The sequence below is a fragment of the Pyxicephalus adspersus genome, chromosome 8, assembly GCF_032062135.1.
Source record: "Pyxicephalus adspersus chromosome 8, UCB_Pads_2.0, whole genome shotgun sequence".
Lineage (NCBI taxonomy): Eukaryota > Metazoa > Chordata > Amphibia > Anura > Pyxicephalidae > Pyxicephalus > Pyxicephalus adspersus.
This window is the reverse complement of record NC_092865.1, coordinates 58,871,798-58,888,364: the sequence shown is the minus strand read 5'-3', so window position 1 is coordinate 58,888,364 and position 16,567 is coordinate 58,871,798. Positions and strand designations below refer to the sequence as shown.

Below are 16,567 nucleotides of genomic sequence, written 5' to 3'. Positions count from 1 at the left end.
CCCAGCCCAAGAACTCACATTGTTAGGCACAAAGCATAGGCCAGGAACTCACACTGATGGACACCCAGAACAGGCCAGGAACTCACATTGGTGGACAACCAGAACAGGCCAGGATCTCACATTGGTGGACAACCAGAACAGCCCAGCATCTCACATTGATAGACACCTAGAACAGGCCAAGAACTCACAGTGGTAGACACCCAATACATGCCAGGAACTCACATTTGTAAACACATTGCACAGGCCAGAACCTCACATTGGTAGACACCCAGAACTGGCAGGATCTCACACTGGTAAACTTATATTACTCCATACCATGTATTCATAACTACCTTTATTTAAATCAATGGTAAATGATGTCCATAATACCTGGGCTGCTAGATATCAGAGATCATGTGCTAAATGGTATGGTTTGTCTCTTATGGTGTACTCATTTGTCTGTGTGCAAACAGCCTTAATATTGTTTACTACTTTTCAAAATCAATTCCAGTATGTGCACCAACCTGACTCAAGGATTTGTCTGCAATGTTCAATCAGCCAACCATGTTCCTGCCCTGCTAGCTAAATATCTATAGATCTTGGAAGGTTCATCTTCTAATTAGCCTTACATCCAAAACCTCAGTAATACAGACAGGGCATTTACTAGCTATTCATTCTCATTGTCTACTGCAGCTCTATGGACACACCTGGACCATAAAGAGGGGTTGTAGTGTAGACCTTTATGACACACGAGGCTGCAGCCCTACCCATGCGTATACATTAAAGGCTGCTAGACTGGTTTTAGATCAATATATAAAAATCATGTTGAATAAAATCTGACTAGATATTTTCCTGCATCTCGGTTCCAGGATAGCATTAGCAGCTCATTGAACGATTTTACATATTGGCTAAAGCTTCTCTTTAAATCATGTCATCGTCATTACATTAGAAGAAATCATTATCTTCCTCTCCTGACAATTTATTTTGGTCATTAGAACAATGTCATCATTACATTACTTGCTTGATATACACTGTAGCTAATTACGAAGACTCCTTTTAAAATCCTGGTTTGCAGGTAAACAACACCCTGAGCAATCATTTTGTTTTTCTGTTTCCAACATGACAATGCCAATAAAACACTGTATTTTATGGTTTACCTCCTGTAGTAAAGCTTTCCATATGATGAAGTTTGCAATTATATTGCTTCCAGCCTCCCTCAATAAATTGTGCAGTGATTCAGTATATTGTGAGTTGCAAACAATAGTTGATTTTCGCATCAGTCTTTGACTAAGTGACTACAAATCTTTAGTCACAAGACAAAGTTGTGATTAGTGCATGGAGTACTAACTGTCATGGTGTTACAGCATAACCATAAGGAAAAATCATGGCTAAGCCGGATATTTTCACATTAAAGGTTAAAAGGGTCAGTCTACACAAATCAATATATTTCATAGGTTGTGATGAGTCGAGTCAGACCCAGGTTTATTATATGTTTCTTATAAAAGACCATCAAAATGTGAGAGGAATAACCGACATGTTTCAGGGGCTCACCAGCCTTCATCAGGGCCAAAGAGTGAGACATATACATAAACATTTTATTCAGACAATAATAAAAGATGTGTTATAACAGCGGTTGCCAACGGGTGGTCCGCGGATCACTGGTGTCCCCTGAGAAAGTTTTGATGATCCGTGGCTCTGGCCAGTGCTCAGCTAGGGAGGCGCACAGGCCAGAGCCTGGATCACGTCTCCCATACAGATTGTAGGCTCAGGACCGAGGGTGGGCTGGGTCTTTGGACACAACCCACCGACTTTCTCATCGCAGACTCAGGCGGGTTCTGGCATCATGACGTCACTCTGGGGAAAGTTTCTTTCCCTTTGAGTGACACACAGCTCCCCGCGTATGCGTGGTCCAGAGTCCAAGAATTTAGTGGTCTGTAAGCCTGAAAAGGTTGGCAACCACTGTGTTATAAGGTCACTTAATAAAAAAAAAATTATAGCATGAAAAAATCCTATAAAAAAACAACAACATCAATACCATGGTTAAATATAATTTGAAGCTAATAACAGTATTATAAAATATTGATAATAATGGTATTTCATATGATATGGGGAACAAAGCATTACATCTGTAAAAATAATAAAAACAAACACATTTAGCTACTTATTAATCAGTTATTGATAATTGCAGGACTGGTGAGCCCCAAAACGTGTTGATTACTAAGGTAACTATTACTTTGAGACATTTTACAAACTCAACTGACGCTTCTGAACATTGTTGGTGCATATTTTTTTCACCATCTTTTTTATTCTCCTAGATTGTAAGCTCTTCGGGGCAGGGTCCTCTCCTCCTCCTGTGTCACTGTCTGTATCTGTCTGTCATTTGCAACCCCTATTTAATGTACAGCGCTGCATAATATGTTGGCGCTAAAAAAAACCTGTTTATTATTATTATTAATATTATTATTATTATTAATAATAATATTAATAAAAATCACCACTATTATGACCTCTGCTGAGCTTACTGGTTTACAGAGAGCCTTTGTGCTTAGACCCCCACCAACTCAACCCCTAACTCATTATATTTTTACGCTTAGAAAACCTACAACCCCAACTCCCAGCTTCCATTTGGATTTTGTTGTGGGTAGAAAAAGAAAGGGTAATAGCCTTCATCAAGTTTCAGTTACATGGTAAGATACATATATTTTTCATATATTTTTAGAAAATATATGAGAATATGTTTTAATTGATATGTTTCCACCAGTGGCTCCACACCCCATATCTTTCAAGTGTCACAAATTAGTCTAGAGTTAATCTTTTTAAAGTGAATTATGTGTTTTGTATAGAAGTTATTCATTGTGGTAATAAAAATATGAAAATTAAAAATGGCTTTACATATTTAGTCAGGCATGAAAAACTGAATATTAATCTTTTATATTTAAATTGCTATCCAGAATAAAGGGCCTCCAGGCTGCTTTTTGTGTGTTTAGCAGGATCATTTAAATTTGTTTGCTGAAAACGCAATACAGTACCTGTTACAAATTACACATTACACATATAACTAACAAGTCATAGGAGTGGCTCAGCTTTCTAGTCTCTGAACTCTATGGTTCAATACACAGAAAAAGCAGCCTGAAACAGTGAGTGATACATTTGACACATTTTACTTTTTACTTGTTTTTGCTGCAAAGCCCTATCTGAGGACAGCACTAGGTACCTGTTTGCTGACTTTTAACTTTTTAATACTACTTTCCTGTAAAACAATCTTTTTCATCTGATATCTGCTTTTCTACTTGTACAAGTTTCTATGAATGCAGGGACAGCTTGAAGCAAGTTAATACAGCTTTAGTAGGAGTTCAGATTTGAAGCATCTACAACTAATATCAAATGCATGCAGAACGCACCTGAAAGCATGCTTCATTTATTCATCCTCAACAGCTCAAAACCTGTAGGCCCTAACAAAGGATGAAGAACAGTAGGCCTTTGGAATTAGAAAGGCACCTGGTGGCAGAGCATATGATCTATCAACATGATAACATTTACACTGAGCACCTTGCTTCACGGTAGAGACAAAGCTTATGTCTACAGACTTCAGAATGCAGCCACCTGCTTAGGATCTTGTATTTGTCTAAGCTGTATTGGAAAGTCATTCTTCTGAAAGACTGACCAACACAATTTACCTTCATGCTGCACATAAACAAACTCCACTTTTTGGCTGCTGTTGATTTATTAATAACATTTGCGGTACAAGCACTGTCTGGTCTATGCACCGTAGCTCCGGAATAAATCCGGCTGTACAAACAATCTATGTTGTTATAGAGAATTGGCAGGTATTTACTCCAGAGACTCATCGCTGCACGCCATGTCTTTATATTGCGGTCTTGTCTCACCTCTAGAACTAGGAAATATTGACTCTAAACATTCTGGCCAAGCTATGGGCAAACTGAAGGCTGTTCAGAAACTACCAGTCCGAACAAAAAAGCACAGGGGAAGCAGTGCCTACCCCTTTTCTTTTTTCAAAGGAAACCTACTGTGAGGAATCAATGAGGCTGCTGTTGCGTTTATCTTTCATACCGAAACTTGTGGATGAAGTTATACTCAAGGAACACCATTAAAAAAAACAACTTGCATCAGGTCCACTTCAGAACATTTTAGGTCCAGTGCATTGTAGGTTAGTTAAGTCACTTTTTTTTTTAAGTTACCATTGCCTATACAATATGAATTTGGGGTGAAAACATCACTAGAAATGTGTAGATGTGAACAAGGTGGACCTTGGGCATGATTTAATAAAGCTCTCCAAACCCAGAAAAGCTAGACTATCATGGCCTTGGTGATCCAGCAAACCTGGAAAATGTTTTCAATCCTAGACCAGATTAATTACAGGTTTGTTGGATCACCCAGGTTCACCCATGTTAGTCAATCTTCACCGGTCCTGGAGAGCTTTGATAAATCAGGCCCATTGCATGGCCCCCTTCTCTTTCTCAAATCACCTGCACTCAGTAGGTGAAAAATGTACTCAAAAATAAAAGATAATATTACACTTACCAACCATTCTCACCATTACGCCCACCAATGGAGCCAAGGTGAGAATCTTGTCACCCACCTTCCAGGAAGTATCATGGAGAATGTTGAGAAGCTGAAATCTCTCAAGAGGACACTTTCAGAATGGATTGAAGTGTCTTCGGGTGAGATTTTGTATTCTCTGTGTTCCACAGGTCTTCACCCCAAAAGGCCATCACTTGAGAAGATGGTGGTACGGTAAGTAAAATCCTAACCTGTTCTGTTCAGGTACATTATTTTGCATACTAAATGTAGGTGATTTTATAGGGGGCCTTGATTGACAAAAGAAGCTTGTTTTAGTGGTTGGTTCGTTTTAACTTATTCCAGATTGCTAGATTAGCCCTTAAATATATGTAACTGCCTTATTAACGCCAAATTAGTTGTGCGCTAAGTGGTAATAGCAGTCCCCAAAACTAATGAATCATATTTAAGACTAGAGAGAGAGTGCTAAAAGTGTAATAAACTATCATTCTGAAGAATATGTTTTTAATGAGGAACTTGTAAGAATAATATGCAGATATATGTACTAATTACTTCATATATGCAGCAATTACTCGTTACTTGCATATCGGTATTCTTCCTATGTTAAATGAATATTTTATATGCAAATGATCCCAGAATTACAAAGAAGATTACAACATGCACAGGAACTGTCTGGAGACTACAGAGACATGACTGGGAAAGGGATGGAAATCATTTTCTTTCTTTAATTCCCAAAGACAAAACCCTTTTACAATTAAAACCAACTGACATAACGCTTTATACTAAAAATACTTTCACATAATATAAACTGATCATACTTTCTATTTTTAACCTTCTATAGATCCTGAAAAGTGTACCTGAACAATGCATTTATTTTGTATCCAGTCAGGCAGACCCTTGCACTATATAACTGTAAGACCTAAAGGTGATTGTTCATTATGGTTGTAATGTGTATAGTCGTCCTAAAGATCATAGCGAGTTTATTTGACCCACTTCTTGCCTCCAAGTGCTGATTCCCTGCAGCATTCTACCGGTGCAGCTTGATGACACAACTCCAGGGTGTCCTTGATGCCCAGACACACTGGCAATGGGTTGAATGAGGTCCAATTACCTCATGGAAGGACTGGCACTAGGATGGCTGGCACCCCAATACACCACACGTCAGTTATACATTTCATCATGCTTTGTGTAATGCGTGTTTTACATGTCTGACATTGATTATTAGATAACTGTAATGGAGCCACATCCAATGCAGTTTGCAGCTTTTGTAAAACATCCATGCATGCTAAAAGGTCAAGAATAAATCTGTGGCTGGATTGCACATGTTCCATTACTTCAACACATGGCAATGCATATGTGCTAGGTTGCCCTTTGTTCTTTGTGGTACCCCAAACACACCCTACCTGTGCAATGAAACCTGTGCATTGCTATGGGCTGCACTTTTAAAATCAAAGCATGTCTGACCTTTCTGTGCATTGTAGTGCATTGGGCAGCCCATTCAAATGAATAGGCTACCTTTACATAATACACATTAAGGCAAATGTAGCACTAAGCCATAGTGGGAACCTTGCCACAAAATTAAACATTAACCATTTAAAGAAATAAAAATGATAAAGTAATTTTTAAACATATAATTCTAATCAAGATGTATAGCATGGAAATCTCTTTTTACACAATTTTAAAAAATATCAACTTGGCAGCAAAGGGTTTTTGGAATATTCTAAAATGTAATGTTTTATTATCTAAATCTCAAGCGGTTGGATCAACAACCTTTAGAACTGGCTACCATCCCCAAATTTTTCCTCTATGAAAAAAAAAACGCTGGTAACAACGAAACGGCAGGTGAGTCACGGAGAACAGAAGCCAATTGCATCTTGTTTTTTTTTTTTTTGGCATTTGACTAAAAGCATCTTTTGTCTGTTGAGTCACAGGCTTGATCCAATGCTTTTAGATATACTACCACAGTTACATAAATTGCTTACACAGTAATAATGACACCGCCTCCTCAGTCATATGTATCCCAAGAGGACAGCAAATGTCTGATTTGTATCATACAGTGCAAAAAAGATCTGAGCTAGCGTCACTTTAATGAATTAACCCCAGGCAATATCAGGAAGGTTTATGGAGATGTATTTTTTAAGTAACGCATATTTTTTAGAATGTATAGAAAACAGATTCTTGTGGGTCCCTGTGCTACTAAGCAATATTAAAAAAAAAAGCAAATAAAAATAATAATTGGTTCTCCTATATCCTAAAGCAGCTAGAGCACACAGAATAATATAAAGTATATAAAAAATAATACAAGGGTTCTGTGGAATCCTAGGGTTCCTCCAGAGGTTGCCGGGGTTCCTTGAGCTGCGGGCAACTGACCTTCCATTTGCTGGTGCCTGCATAGTTCCTGAGCCAGCAACACTTGGCAGAGCCACCAGCATGGCACTAGAGATCATTTTAGCTGTCTTTATGGGAGGTAATCAGACTGCCACTCTAAGGTGACATTCTTCCAACTGACTACTAATGTACAGCAGCAGTGGGAAAATCGAAGAAAATTTTGGTGGTCCGCGGCTCTGTCCCCCGTATGGACACAACCCACCCACTCTCCCATAGGACTCAGACCTGCTTGCTAAACTTCCCGGGGGGCCATTAGCACAGGGCTGTGAACACAACTTTTTATCCGTCCACTACTATCCCTTCCGGAAATTAGCAGGCAGGTCTGAGCCTGCGATGGGAGAGTGGTCGGGTTCTGGCATCATGACGCCACTCTGGGGGAAGTTTCTACCCCTTTGAGCTTACCTGCGCATGCGCAGTCCGAGTTCGGTGAATTTAGTGGTCCGTGAGGTCCGAAAGGTTGGCCACCATTATTATAGAGGGCATTTTTCCCACTGACACACAATGCATTGGTTTAAGCAGGGGTTCCTAGAGACAGTGATATAACTATCTCAGAATAATGTGTTGGTCATAACTCGATATATAATAACAGTGCTCAAAATCAATGTTAAAGTATAAACTAAAAAAGATAAGAAAATATATAGTACTTATAATATACTAGTATATAATAAAAAAGAAGAGAATAATCAGGTTTCCTGACTGGGAACTGTGTGGTATAACATAGCTGTGTATATTTTAGGATTATATAGACATAAGTACAATTTGGGAAGGTAAAAAAAGCCCCTTTATATGTATTTTATCAATGTATTTAGCTGTTTGCCTGAATTAATGTTTATGCTTTTATAATAGCTATTAAGGACCAAATTCACCAATAAAATTCACACTTCCTGTAACCCCCACCATCTCCATTATACTTTCATATTTTTAGGCTCACTTCATTACAGTCTAACAATTATCATTTGGACCTATTTAGTGCCCACCTAACTGGATGCAAGTCAATTATTTTTGAAAAACTATAAACAAGTTTTTTCTTTATTTAGGTGTCATGTCACTGCCAGCACGATGTGACCACTTTCTATTGGATGTTCACGGCAGGTCCTTTTTGCTTGAATAGAACAAAAAACTTATCGTGACGATGTTAATAAGAGGAGACAGCTGAAGACTGGTAAGTAAAGCCACCATTGCAGCCAAGAGAAGGCAACGCTATCAAGAAACCTGGACGACAGACCTAGGTGATTGTATCTTCATTCAGAAAGTACAAAATATTTGGACCCTTTGGGGTGGTATACAGCTAGGTGGGTTGGAAGAATATTAGATTTTGCCTGAAGATGACCTTTAACTACTAAAAGACCACACAGGTATGAAGAAGAAAATAGTGCACATATATAATTCATGACTATATCCCAACAGGATATTAATATGGTACCGGCTTCTTACAAAACATTATTATCAAACCTACAGGAGACATTTACAATCTTACTATACTGACATATTTATTTATCACAACAGCTAAACAGAAAATGACATGACCTTTAACAGATAACCATATTACAATGCTCAGTCCGTTTCAAAGTCTTTAAAATAAAACCTATTATGGTATAAAAACTGTTGCTTTTGCTATATTGTATTTTTATTATAGCACTGCTTACTCTACCAATGCGCTTAGGGCTGGCTTCACACTTCACGTGTTTTGCTTGTTATTACCGCAACACACAGTAACACTTGGTTAGCAGTGTTTTGTGGTGGTATTCATTCTGAATGGCACAGCTACACACCATGTAAATGCACAGGTGGCAGCACACCACAAAACAGGAAGGGGAATCTGTTTCATCAATGTGCAGTGCAATGAAACAAGCCCCTTTTAGCCTATTTTAGCCATGGGCATCACCCAGGCTTTTGTTGGGTGGTTACTGAGAAGTTGGGTCACAATATCGATGTATTGGACAATGAAGGCATAATAAAAATCACTGGAAATGTATAATATGGGGGGGCTGACATAATTATATGGGATACTGTATACTTATGGAAACAACACTAAATTTGTTACCTTCTCCTTTGTGACCACTCGTCCATAGCTTCTATTCACCCAGCTAAAAAGAACACTGTGCTTGCTTTTTCATACGTTGCTATGTTTTGGCAGCCCATATACGATGAATAGGTTGCCTAATATTATTATACATCACATGTGAAATACATGTAAAGAAACACATGGTAACATATTGCATGTAGTATAAAAGACCACTGAGACCATCTCCACATAGCAAAACCAGCTGGCAAATCACCGCACACTCATATCTGCATGGATTTGGTCTATTTATTTAAAGGAAGATAACACATAGTTATTGTCTGAGTCCTTTCCATCATTGATATTGGATAGTATTATAAAGAACAACAGAACGGTAGTAAAAGTAGATGTAAACCCCGACTTTAAAATAAGAAATATTTGTTTTGTACTCTTTTTCGTCATTTTTAACTTATCAGAGCTGCAAATTTCCTGCTGATTTTCAAGTTTCCACTTCAGATATATGGCATCTTTAAGGATTTGTTTACTAACTGTGAAAACAACAGAGCAAGAGTGCAGCCAACAGTACTAAAATTGAATCTTGGCCAGAGCATCGTACGAATGGAGGTTTTATATTCTCCCCTTGTTTGTGGTGGAATTAGTGGCCCTAGATGAGAACTGTCCAGTTCCAGGGCTCATGAGGATCCATACATATTTTTATTTTTTTTTCTCTCTACAAGGTTTGGTTTACAAAGAGTCAAAAAATGACTTTGAGTATATGAAAAATCCTTGCCTGTACGTGCCTGTTAAAGATTGGAGTTTGACTGTCATGCTTTAGATTATGGAGGAAACATTAGACAAGTATATCTCAACCTTTATAACAAAAGGGAACCCTTGAAATAACTATCGGGTCTTTAGGGAACCCCTAGTTTAAAAAATAATTCAGGGCTCTTGGTAAATTACTGTGGTGATCAGTAGGAAGAATTCCTCTTACATTGCTGGCCAGTGGGACGAATGTCACCCTCACAGATAAGCCAAAACATCACTGGTATCGGTTAAACTGACTTGAGAGACACAAAGTGCTCCTTCATAAAAAACAAAAAAAAACTCCAGCAACTTTTGAAGGAACCCTTCGATTCCACAGAATCCTGGTTGAGAAACATGTCATTAGACTATAGTAGGGGAAGTAGATTGTGAGTTCCTCTGAGAGACAGCTGTAACGTGCTGTATATTATTTCTGAGCTACATAAATTATAGATAACCATTATGTTGATATAGCCTTTTTTGTTTTCATTGGAATCATTTGTAACAATCGATGAGAACAATTAGGTTTCTGTTGTCACCCTATTATAGGTAATTTCTGATCAATGACCTTCACGATAGGCTTGCCAGGTACTGAAAGCCACAGATGTGAATATTGGAGCATTTAATTGGATTAAATGAACATTAAAATGACTTTAATATATTAAATCTCAAGTGAAATATTAGTAATCGGGTTTACATATACTGTAATCAGCAATAACTGATCAGAATAGCATTGATACAATTCACACCTGGCCTATAGGACACAACAACCATCTGGGCTCATGTATAGGAAAATATAGACACCACCTAGGCTGGAAGATCTAAAACTACCAGTAATTAGCCATAATTTATAGAATCAAATAAAAAGAAATATCAGAATTCTAACACATGTTCTTCTCTCCGTCAACCAAGCTCCTCAAAAATCTTTTTTATTAGTTAACTCAATAAGTGAACATAAACATAATCATTAAACCGGACCTACCGGTATTATCACATTTATTCAACATTATATAAAAAGGTGGCTAGCCCTTACATAATGAAAGAATGTGACTTTTTTCTTTTAATTTTTGATTATACAGGTAGTCCCCGGGTTAAGGACATCTGACATACAGACGCCGCCTAGGTAGGAACGGGGCTTCCCTGCTCCCTGTGTGCAGAACGAAGGCTTGGAGGGGGCGGTTTGCATGACTTGCACAAGAAGACTTTTGCTAAACACAGCTGAGGTTGTGGGTGATCTTAGGAGGTGAGCTCTTTCTGCAGCCTCTTGTAACTCTTTAATGACCAAGAGAAACTCTAGTTGTTTCTTTTTGCATACAAAAGCACAGCTTGCTCCAGAAGTTAATGAATGTCTAGGATCCATTTTTTTGCGATTAGCTCACAGTGAGAATTTTATACAGTAACTGACACCACACTACCTAATAATATGTTGAGACAAACATCTGTCCTAATTGCATTTATTAAAATAATGTACCTGTTCTGAGTTACAAGAATAAACCTACAGTCCCTATCTTGTATGTAACCCAGGAACTACCTGTAACTTTTTTTCAAAATATCCCCTCCCCTTCTGTCTTTATCATGGATGCAGTATGGACTGAAGGGAAAAGCGCCGCTTCTTGGGAGCTTTGTATCACATACCACAGGAGGCTGCTGTTTCTGCGCATGCCTGCGTCATCAGGGGCTTTCCTCTAATGAAAACAAAACAAGTGCTAGATCCCACGCATGCGCAGGGAGAACAGCACCTGTTTTTTCTACATTTGGAGGTAGACCCATCGCCTGATTTCACGACTGCGCAGTGCAAGATTGGGACAAATAAGGATGAACCCTGCAGAAATAAAAACAGAGATAACGGCGTTCAAGGGATTAGCAAGCCCAGGAATGAAGAACAAAGACAAGACTGCGTAGAATTCGCTGAACTGGGGACATTTTTCATTTTTTCTTAATGAAAGGTACTCTTTAATATATCGCCAACCTTTAGGACCTCACAGACCACTAAATTCATCATTTTAAATCCTGCGGACCATTAATATGAATTTTTTAAAAAAAAAGATAAATACATTTGTAAAATAATGATCTTCCTAATGGTGCCTGACAAGGACTGTGGCGGCTCTGATTCATTGATCAGCTCACGGTTAAGTGAAGTATTACTATTGTTATTATTATCATTAGTTGTATTATCTTTGGTATTACTAAAGAAATACAAATAATTTGTTTGCTTTTTCTCACTCATTATGGGTTTATTTCATTCCAATCTAAGACCAAACAAGAAATGATAACTATCAAAGTCAAACTTTTTGATCCTATGAAATATAACAGTTAAAGAAAACACACAGCTTAGGTCAAACTTACCTAAAAGAGCATGTGAGAAACAAATAAAATAAAACGATCAGATGAGAATCGGTATTGGCGGAGCGGGGTGACTGTTGTATTGGTGGAAACAATACTGAAGGGTACGGCTCGGCAGCGGTTGCCTCATACAACTTAACACTACACTGACGTCACGCTGCGCCTCCCTTGTTTTTCCGTCTCTAGTGTAGTTTGTGAGTTTTGTGCAATGTAAAGGCGAAAAGTGTCATTTAGAATATAAGTGACTGTTTGGGTGATATTCACTAAGAATCAATCATTGCCATTGAAAAACATAAACCAGGAAGATTCGCCATCAGAGAATCTTTGGTGAATGTCAGATTTACTGCCTTATAAACTGATTCTTTTAACCAGGGGTTATGAAAGAGTAAAATAGTAGATGAATGTGTATAAAAGTCTATCAGAAAATATTTCTCATGATTTACACTGCTCCAAAAAGATGCAAATTGATTGGCTGCTCTGGTTTTCTGTACATTGTCATGGGAAGCTTTTCCACAAACAGTCGGGTTGGTAAATTATAGCCACGTTGCTAATTAAATCATATGAAAATGAGATTATAAACTATTTCGAGTAATGTCATTCTTATTTAATTTAATAGATGTATAACAGATAATTGTTGCTGTCTATAGTGAATTGCAACAAGAACAGTATTAACGTGTATCTGAACCCAAGAACAAAAATGTAATATATTGCAGCTTACCAGTGCTTAGATTTGGCAGCTGCATTTGTCCTGTTTTTTTCTTACCTAGTGATCCTGGCAGTAACGCACTTCCTGCCATAGGGTGACAATGCTCACTGGCCAAGACTGGAGAAGATACACTTTTATCAGTAAAGCCGGGTGATACAGCAAACCTGGAATGGATTTCTTAAGACTTTGCTATTTGTTAGCAAATGGTTTTAATCCTGGACCAGATCCATTCCAGGTTTGCTGGATCATCCGATTTCACTGATGAAAGTGAAACCCAGCCTTGGAGAGCTTTAATAAATAAGGCTTACTATACATAAAAAGAGGGGCAGTTACACCCGGGTTGCTTGCTCCTGGTTTGGACTATTGCAGGTCATCCTCACATCTGTAACAAATAGGAGAAGGTCCTATGTAAGTGAACAAAGCAAGCTTGCTAGTTTTCTGGCAGGATATATTGTTTTGCACTTATCGACCACCTATAACAAAATCTTTTCATTTAGAATACATTTAGATTTAGAAAAAGCCATACGGATTAGTAACAGGGGTATTGTTAAACTGATTTAAAATTGTATTTTTTTTTATTACCAAGCTTAAAGATGCAAGCACTGGCAACCAATCAGATTGGCATTTATCTATCAATAAATTATTTTTGCATGTTATTGAAAATTTTAATAGGGGATAACTTTATGTTCTTGTCTCTTATTTGTGATGCTATGTTGTTGGCCTGCAATATGGCTTATGTTGCCAACTGCAAGTGCCCATTTCAATGCACATTGCCTGGGCACACTGTCGTCACCTTCAAAAAATGATATGCAGCCATTGATGAAGCAAATGTAGAAAGGGAAAGTAAGTGATCAGCAGCAATAGGATAATGCAACATAGGATAAAGAATTTATATATATATATATATATATATATATATATATATATATGTATACATTTTATAATTGTTATAAAATGTTCTGATACATAGCTTTAAAGTAAACTAATGTCATTCAGTTAGCATTCACATTTACTTTACCAAAGTTTACAGTTGATAATTATTGGATGCTAGGACTGAGATAATTCTTATTAATAAAAAAAGTTGGCCTGGATCATTGGAAGCTCTGTACCATGATGCTAAAGGAAAAACTAAATCAAACAGTAATGGAATGAGATGAAATGTCTGCCCCTGTGGTTTAATCCTTGGGTATATCTTTTAGCCCCATAGGACTCCATGGTTGTCTATCTGCAAGGGGTCTTCTAGGGCTTCTTTAATGTCAAAGAATCAAAGGCAGAGCCGCTAAAGGCTGGGGATGCGCCAAAGCCAGGCTGGAGACTTTGATGTATTGTTAAGTCATTGACTGAGGTCTGCCAGTTTCCATTAGCACACAACACCTTCACAGGCTCTGAGGTTCTGCCAGATAATCTATCCCGGCCATGGAGATGGAGGACCACCAAGTCATGGCCACCAAAGAGACAATGTAGTATATGCTATGCATGGCAGGTATTTTATTTATGATAAATACACAACAGGTGAGCTGACTTGGTGCAGGAATATAAGCACACAGCAAAGTGATTTACCCCCTTGCAAAGCATATTTTACCTAAATTAGATGAAGCTGCAGACTTCAACCAAGATTTCCCTGCACGGGGTTGAATATACCTTGCAAAGTGAATTCTCCCCACATTCACCAAGATAAATGAATTATCCTGTACAAGGTAATACATGAACAGCCTAAATTCCTGTAGTAAGTATACCCCAATGTATCATTATTTATATGTCTTCTTTTTGGGCTGTTTTACCACTTGGCACAATAGACATGGGCATATGAAATTTACTAAAGGCGTAAGTTCACTTGGCAAAGTGAAATTTTAGCTTAGTGAATGGGGTGAATCTGCCAGCTTTTTTGTCCAATCAGAAGTCTTTTTTTTGTACTTGAATTTTATTTTGTCAGTCTTGCCTCATCATATTTACTAAGCTAAGCAAATGCACAAGTAAGCAGCCTCCACTAAATACTAAGCCATGTTAGGGAATATATATCTCATATGTGATCCCATGACGGGGTTACTGATGGTAAAAGCAATGCAATGGGTGTTAAACAGCAATCGTTTACTGTATTTTTTATCATGTCAAACATTGAGTAGGGGCTGTTAGGAGCCCATTCATACTTCCCAGTTCCTTAGCACGGAGTTACAGCACATGTGTTAGCTTGCAGTATGTTAAAGGGGAACATTCATTTTAAATAGGCTGATGTGTCCAGGGGTACAGGGCTGGGGATTGGGGGATAAGGTTTAATGGAATGATTGAATGATGAGATGGGGAGTCAGGGAGGAAATGTGTTAGCTTGCTGTGTGTCAAGGCAGCACATTCATTTGAAATAGGCTGCAAGTCACAGGCTTGGACTAAAAGTGGACGTGCAGCAATTTTTACAACGCAGGAAAGTAGTGTTACCATGCATTGCGTTGTGATGCACTGACATAGTGTGCTTGGACACAATTCAACACAAATGGCAAGGCAACACACTAACGTACAGAGTGTAACGCACATACCAAACCGCAAAGACATGTTTTGGCCCCATGTGACAGGATCACCGCCCAAGAGAACCCATATGAACCTACGTTTTGCTGGACCCCAAAGCCTATTTATGATAAAGGTCACCAATCACCATCCAGGATTTAAATACTAAATCAGAAAAACAAAGAAAAATATAAATGTTCTTATATGTACATTTTTCATATATAATTCCCTTGCTGCCCTTGCAGGTAAATAAATTCTATGAATTCCATGAATTGGGCTCCTCTATACACAATCAATTCTTACTTATAATGCTTTGAGTTACCTCTGATGAACATATGCAATTATATACAATGGGGTATCATAATATTTTAACTTAGGACCCGTTTATGCTTCAGCTGCCATGGCTCTACTGAAGCCTGTGACATTGGAAATCTGGTGGTATTAGTGTTATACAGGTCGCTGGTTGAGAGGCATTTGTTTTATCCAAAATGACTCCCGAAATACTAATAATTAATATAGCCGTGACCGCTATGATCCCCCTTTGCTCCTGGGTCCTTTAGTGGTACAAGACTTCAATCATGTCCTTCATTTAGACAGTGAGGGTCAACAGAAGCCCCCAAATAAATGCCCTTCTGCTTCTCCGTCACTAATAGATGGGGGGGGGTTTAAAACCAAGTTCCCATTAGCCGCAATGGCCAGCGCTCTCCGCTCCTGCATGCCTTCATTTTACATGCAAACTAACCACACAGCCCCTAGGACTTAAAGCCCGGGATGATTTACTGACACTGCAATAACTCCAACATGCTCCAAATCGATGGAGACGACCGTACCCTTGCAACATCCTGTACGCCGCGCTGCACTGAGCAGACGCATAGCAGCATCCTGCATGCAGCGTAAGGTAGCAAAGGGTAGCACATCCCTGATTGTATGAATGGAAGGTTTGCTGGATGGGAGATAAACAAATGATCCTTCCTGTAGCAAGCATCCCTCCTTTTACCCTCCCTCTATGCCGTCACTGGCCTATAGTTGGCGCTGTGGCGCGGATATGCGCGCTGGTGACGCCTATGGAGGAGATGATGCTGGGTTATAGCAGGGCGCAGATGCTGCTGTGATTCCATAGCCATTGATTTACTCTCCTAACCTGAGCCCTAAAGAAGCTGCAAGGAGAACAAAAAAAAAGATCAGTGCCTTGCTCTGCTCCTACAAGAAGAGTAGGCTGCTGCCAATGAGCATGTTTGGGTAGCATTATGTAAGGACTTGCATGTACACAGTCTGCACATCTGTGCTCAGGTTGATTTATAAAATGCTAGGAT

The 16,567-nt window shown here is 38.6% G+C and overlaps 1 protein-coding gene across 29 annotated transcripts in view; it reads right to left on the bottom strand.

The window, feature by feature from the left end:
- CADPS (calcium dependent secretion activator) overlaps window positions 1-16,567 on the bottom strand; it is a 286,962-nt gene that overhangs the window by 269,662 nt on the left and 733 nt on the right. The window lies entirely within an intron of this gene.